Source organism: Balaenoptera borealis, assembly GCF_965194805.1.
Source record: "Balaenoptera borealis genome assembly, chromosome: 11".
Classification (NCBI taxonomy): domain Eukaryota; kingdom Metazoa; phylum Chordata; class Mammalia; order Artiodactyla; family Balaenopteridae; genus Balaenoptera; species Balaenoptera borealis.
In genome coordinates, this window is record NC_138868.1 from 50,320,265 (window position 1) to 50,326,681 (window position 6,417).

Here is a 6,417-nt window from a genome sequence, read left to right on the forward strand (position 1 = left end):
GGATACAAAATTAATTCACAGAAATCTCTTGCATTCCTATAAACTAACAACACAAAATCAGAAAGAGAAATTAAGGAAATAATCACATTTACCATTGTAACAAAAAGAATAAAATACCTAGGAATAAACTTACCTAAGGAGGCAAAAGAAAACTATAAGATATTGATGAAAGAAATCAAAAATGACACAAACAGATGGAGAGAGATACCATGTTCTTGGATTGGAAGGATCAATATTGTGAAAATGACTATACTACCCAAAGCAATCTACAGATTCAATGCAATCCCTATTAAATTACCAATGACATTTTTCACAGAATTAGAACAAAAAATTTTACAATTTGTATGGAAACACAAAAGACCCCAAATAGCCAAAGCAATCTTGAGAATGAAAAACAGAGCTGGAGGAATCAGGCTCCCTGACTTCAGACTATACTACAAAGCTAGAGTAATCAAGACAGTATGGTACTGGCACAAAAACAGAAATACAGATCAATGGAACAGGATAGAAAGCCCAGAAATAAACCCATGCACTTGTGGTCAATTAATCTATGACAAAGGAGGCAAGACTATACAGTGGAGAAGAGACAGTCTCTTCAATAAGCGTTGCTGGGAAAGCTGGACAGCTACATGTAAAGGAATGAAATTAAAACATTCTCTAATACCATACACAAAAATAAACTCAAAATGGATTAAAGATCTAAATGTAAGACCAGATACTGTAAAACTCTTAGACAAAAACATAAGCAGAACATTGTTTGACACAAATTTCAGCAATATCTTTTTTGATCCACCTCCCGGAGTAATGAAAATAAAACCAAACATAAACAAATAGACCTAATTAAACGTAAAAGCTTTTGCACAGTAAAGGAAACCATAAACAAAGCAAAAAGACGACACATAGAATGGGAGAAAATATGATGAAGCGACTGACAAGGGATTAATCTCCAAAATATATAAACAGCTCATGCAGCTCAATATCAAAAAAACAAACAGCCCAATCAAAAAATGGGCAGAAGACCTAAACAGACATTTCTCCAAAGAAGACATACAGATGGCCAAGAGGCACATGAAAAAAAGCTCAACATCACTAATTATTAGAGAAATGCAAATCAAAACTACAATGAGGTATCACCTCACACTGGTCAGAGTGGCCATCACCAAAAAAATCTACAAACAATAAATGCTGGAGAGGGTGTGGAGAAAATGGAACCCTCTTACACTGTTGGTGGGAATGTAAATTGATACAGCCACTATGGAGAACAGTATGGAGGTTCCTTACAAAACTAAAAATAGAACTACCATATGACCCAGCAATCCCACTCCTGGGAGTATACCCAGAGAAAACCATAATTCCAAAAGATACATGCACCTCAATATTCATTGCAGCACTATTTACAATAGCCAGGACATGGAAGCAACCTAAACGTCCATTAACAGAGGAATGGATAAAGAAGATGTGGTACATATATACAATGGGAGCTTTTTTATTATCATTGCTAAGGTCTCTAGTTATAACCTTGTTAGGTCTATAGTTCCTTTTTTTTTCTAATTTTTATTGGCGTATAATTGCTTTACAATGTTGTGTTAGTTTCTGCTGTACAATGAAATGAATCAGCTATATGTATACCTATATCCCCTCCCTCTTGGACCTCCCTCCCACCTCCCACATCCCACCCATCTAGGTCATCACAGAGCACCGAGCTGAGCTTCCTGTGCTTTATAGCATGTTCCTGCCACCTATCTATTTAATGCATGGAGGGTGGGACGAACTGGGAGATTAAGACTGACATATAGTCTCTTTTAAAAATTTATCTTCTGCAATTTGTGTGTTATTATTATAACAACTTGAAAATAAATCATGACACTTAAAACAAATAAAGGCAATTCTGGTTAGGACTCAGAAAAAGAACTGTAGAGAAAATTTCTATCTTCTTAGAAGATAGAACAGATATCATACATCATCATGAACAGAACTTTGGTAGAATATGAACAATAAAGGTGCTACTGGTACTGTCTCAGACAGAAAGGTGGGATGTGTTATTGGAAACTGGAGGAAAGGTGATCCTAATTACAGTTTGGCCATGTTTTTTGCCACTTTGTTTTTAAATTTTGTGCAATACAGAACTTGTAAGTGATGAACTTGGATATTTAGCTGATATTTCTAAACAAAGTCTTGAAGATATGTCCTGGTTTTACCTTGCTTCTTACAGTAAAATGAGAGAGGAAAGAGATAAATTGAAGAAGGATTTGTTAAGCAAAAAGGAACCAGAACTTGAATATCTGGAAAACTCTCAGCCCATTTATATGCAAAAAATTAGAATGTATTGAGGAGAAAACATCTAGGGCATGCTTGGGAAACCATTTTCTAAAATGATTAGGTTTGTGACTTGTTGATCCAAATAGCCATTTCAGCAGAAACCAGGGATAGAAGTAGATTTATGTGCAAAGACCTGTGGAGGACCCTTTTGTGGAGCCTAATAACATGCTACTAAAAAACCAATACATCAATGAAGAAATCAAGGAGGAAATCAGTAAATACCTTGAGACCAATGAAAATAAAAACACACTTTTCCCATGAGATGTAGCAAAAGCAGTTCTAAGATGGAATTTTCTAATAATACGGGCCTACCAAAGAAACATCTTAAACAACCTAACCTACTATCTAAAAGATTTATAGAAAGAAGAACAAAGATGAATGCCAGAAGGAAGGAAATAAGATCAGAGAGGAAATAAGTAAAATAGAAACTAAAAATCAATAGAAAATATCAATGAAACCAAGAGCTGTTTTTTTGAAAAGATAAAATTGATAAGCCTTTAGCCTGCCTTATTAAGAAAAAAGATAGAGTACCCAAATAAACAAAATAAGAAATGAAAGAGGAGAAATTACAACCAATATCACAGAAATACAATCATAAGAATACTATGAACAGTTATATTCCCCCAAAATGGACAACTTAGAAGAAATGGATGCATTGCTACAAACATACAATCTTTTAAGACTGAATTGGGAAAAAAGTATATAATGTGAACAGACCAATTACTAGTATTGAAATTGGATCAGTAGTCAAAAACCTCCCAAAAAAACAAAAGTCCAGGACCAGACATCTTTACAGGGGAATTCTGCCAAACATATAAAGAAGAGTTTTTAATACCTATCCTTCTCAAACTATTCAAAAAAATTGAAGAGGAGGGATCACTCCCAAATCCATTATATCAGGCCACCATTACCCTGATACCAAATACCACACAAAGACACTACCAAAAAAGAAGAAGAAGGAGGAGGAGGAGGAGAAAGGGGAGGGGGAGGAGGGAGAGGAGAAGGAGGGGGAAGAGGGAGAGGAGGGGAGAAAGAAAATTACAGGGCACTATCTCTGATGCATATAGATGCAAATATCCTTAAGAAAATATTAGCAAGCCAAATTCAACAATATATAAAAAGGATCATACACCATGATCAAGTGGAATTTATTCCAGGGATGCGAGGATGGTTCAATATCCACAAAAAAACAATGTGATACACATTAACAAAACACATATAAATCACATGATCATCTCAATAGATGCAGGAAAAGCATTTGACAAAATTCAACACCCATTCATGATAAAAACTCTCAACAAAGTGGGTATAGAGAGACCATATTTCAACATAATAAAGACCATTTATGCAAACGCACAGCTAACATCATACTCAATGGTGAAAAACTGATAAGTTTTCATCTAAAATCAGAAACACAAGGATGGCCACTCTCACTATTTCTATTTAACATAGTATTGGAAGTCCTAGATTCAGCAATCAGACAAGAAGTAAAAGGCATCCAAATTGGAAGAGAAGTAAAACTGTCACTATTTGCAGATAACATGATAGTATATATAAAAAACCCTGAAGTCTCTACGAAAAAACTATTAGAATAAATGAATTCAGTAAAGTCGCAGGATATGAGATAATATACAGAAATCTGTTGCTTTTCTATACACTAGTAATAAACTATCAGAAATAGAAATCAAGAAAACAATCTCATTTACAATTGCATCAAGAAATACAAAATATCTAGGAATAAACTTCACCAAGGAGGTTAAAGACCTATACTCTAAAAATTATAAGACATTGATGAAGGAAACTGAAGTTGATACATGTAAAGGGAAAGATATCTTATTTTCATGGATTGGAAGAATTAATATTGTTAAAATGTGCATACTACTCAAAGCAATCTACAGATTTAGTAATCCCTCACAAAATACCCATATTTTTCATAGAACTAGAATAATCCTAAAATTTTTATGAAACGAGACCCCAAATTGCCAAAGCAAACTTGAGAAAAATGAACAAAGTGCAAGTATTACCCTCCCTGTCTTCAGACTATACTACAAAGCTACAATAATCAGAACACTATGGTACTGGTACAAAAACAGACACATAGATCAATGCAACAGAATAGAGAGCCACAAATAAACCCACGCACATATGGTCAATTAATTTATGACAAGGGTGGCAAAAATATACAATAAGGAAGAGACAGTCTCTTTAATAAACAATGTTGAGAAAACTAGAGAGCTACATGTAGATGAATGAAATTAGAACATTCTTCACACCATATACAAAAATAAATTCAAAAGGGATTAAACACTTAAATGTAAGACTGTAAATCCCAAAACTCCTAGAAGAAAACATAGGCAGTACACTTTTTGACATAAGACTTAGCAATATATTCTTTTCAATCTGTACCCTTAGGTAAGTAAAACCAAAGTAAAAATAAACAAATAGGATCTAATTAAATGTAAAGGCTTTTGCACAGTAAAGGAAACCATCAACAAAACAAAAAGACAACCTACTGAATGGGAGAAGATATTTGCAAGTGATATGACAAAGAAGAGGTTAATGTCCAAAATATATAAAGAGCTCATACAACTCAGTATCAAAAAAAGCAACAATCCAATTTAAAAATGGGCAGAAGACCTGAATAGACTTTCTTTTTCAAAGAAGGCATACAGATGGCCAAGAAGCACATGAAAATATGATCAACATCACTAATAATCAGGGAAGTGCAAATCAAAACCACAATGAGATATCACCTCACAACTGTTAGAATGACTGTCATCAAAAAGACAACAAGTAAGTGTTGGTGAGGATGTGGAGAAAAGGGAACCTTAGTCACTATTGGTGGGAATGTAAATTGGGAAAGCCATTATGGAAAACAGTATGGAGATTACTCAAAAAATTAAAAGTAGAACTACAATATGATCCAGCAATTCCAATTCTGGGTATATATCTGAAGAAAATGTAAACACTAATTCAAAAAAACATGTACTCTAATGTTCATAGCAGCATTATTTACAACAGCCAAGATATGGAAACAAGCTAAGTATCCAACTACAGGTTAATGGATAAAGAAGATGTGATGGTATTTAATAGTATACATATTATATATATAATATACATATTATATATATAAATCAGCCCTAATAAGAATGCCATAAATAAGAATGAAATTTTGCCATTTGCAACAACACAGATGGACCTGGAGGTTATTATACTTAGTGAAGGAAATCAGATAGACATAAATACTATAGGTTTTCATTCATATTTGGGATGTAAAAAAAAATCTATAAAAATATTCATTCACTATGTTGTACACCTGAAACTAATATAATGTTGTAAATCAACTATACTTCAAAAAAACCCAGAAAATTGCTGATGAGGATGTGGGGAAATTGGAACCCCTTATACACTGTTGATGGGAATATAAAATGGTATAACAGTATGGCAGTTTCTCAAAAAATTAAAAATAGAATCACCATATGATCCAGCAATTCCAAATCTGTATATATACCCAAAAGAAATGAAAGCAGGATTTCAAAGGGATGTTTGTACACCCATTCCTTTAGTAATGTTATTCATAATATGTATAAGGTGGAAGCAACCCAAGTGTCTAAGTATGGATAAAAGGATAAACAAAATGTGATGTATACAAATAATAGAATATTATTTAACCTTAAAAGGAATGGATATTCTGACACGTGCTGCCACATGGATGGACCTCAAGGACATTATGCTAAAAGAAATAAGCTGGTCACAAAAGACATATACTATGTGACTCCACTTATATGAGGTACCTAAATCGTCAAATTCATAGAGATAGAAAATAGAATGGTGGTATCCCGGGACAGAGGGGAAGGAGGAATAAGCTTTTACTGTTTAGTGTGTACAGAGTTTCAATTTTTCAAGATGAAAAGAGTTCTGGAGATGGATGGTGATGATTGCACAACAATATGAATGTATGTAATACTACTTAACTGTACACTTCAAAATGGTTAAGATGTTAAATTTTTGGTGATGTGTGTTTTGCCACAATTAAAAAAAACATAAAGGAGTTCTAATATATGTCCTTATAAGAAGAGGAAATTTGGACATGGACAC

The 6,417-nt window shown here is 33.6% G+C and overlaps 1 protein-coding gene across 1 annotated transcript in view; it reads right to left on the reverse strand.

Annotated features, from left to right (window-relative positions):
- LOC309605060 (olfactory receptor 51H1-like) overlaps nt 1-6,417 on the reverse strand; it is an 86,123-nt gene that overhangs the window by 11,033 nt on the left and 68,673 nt on the right. The gene's annotated exons all lie outside the window — the stretch shown is intronic.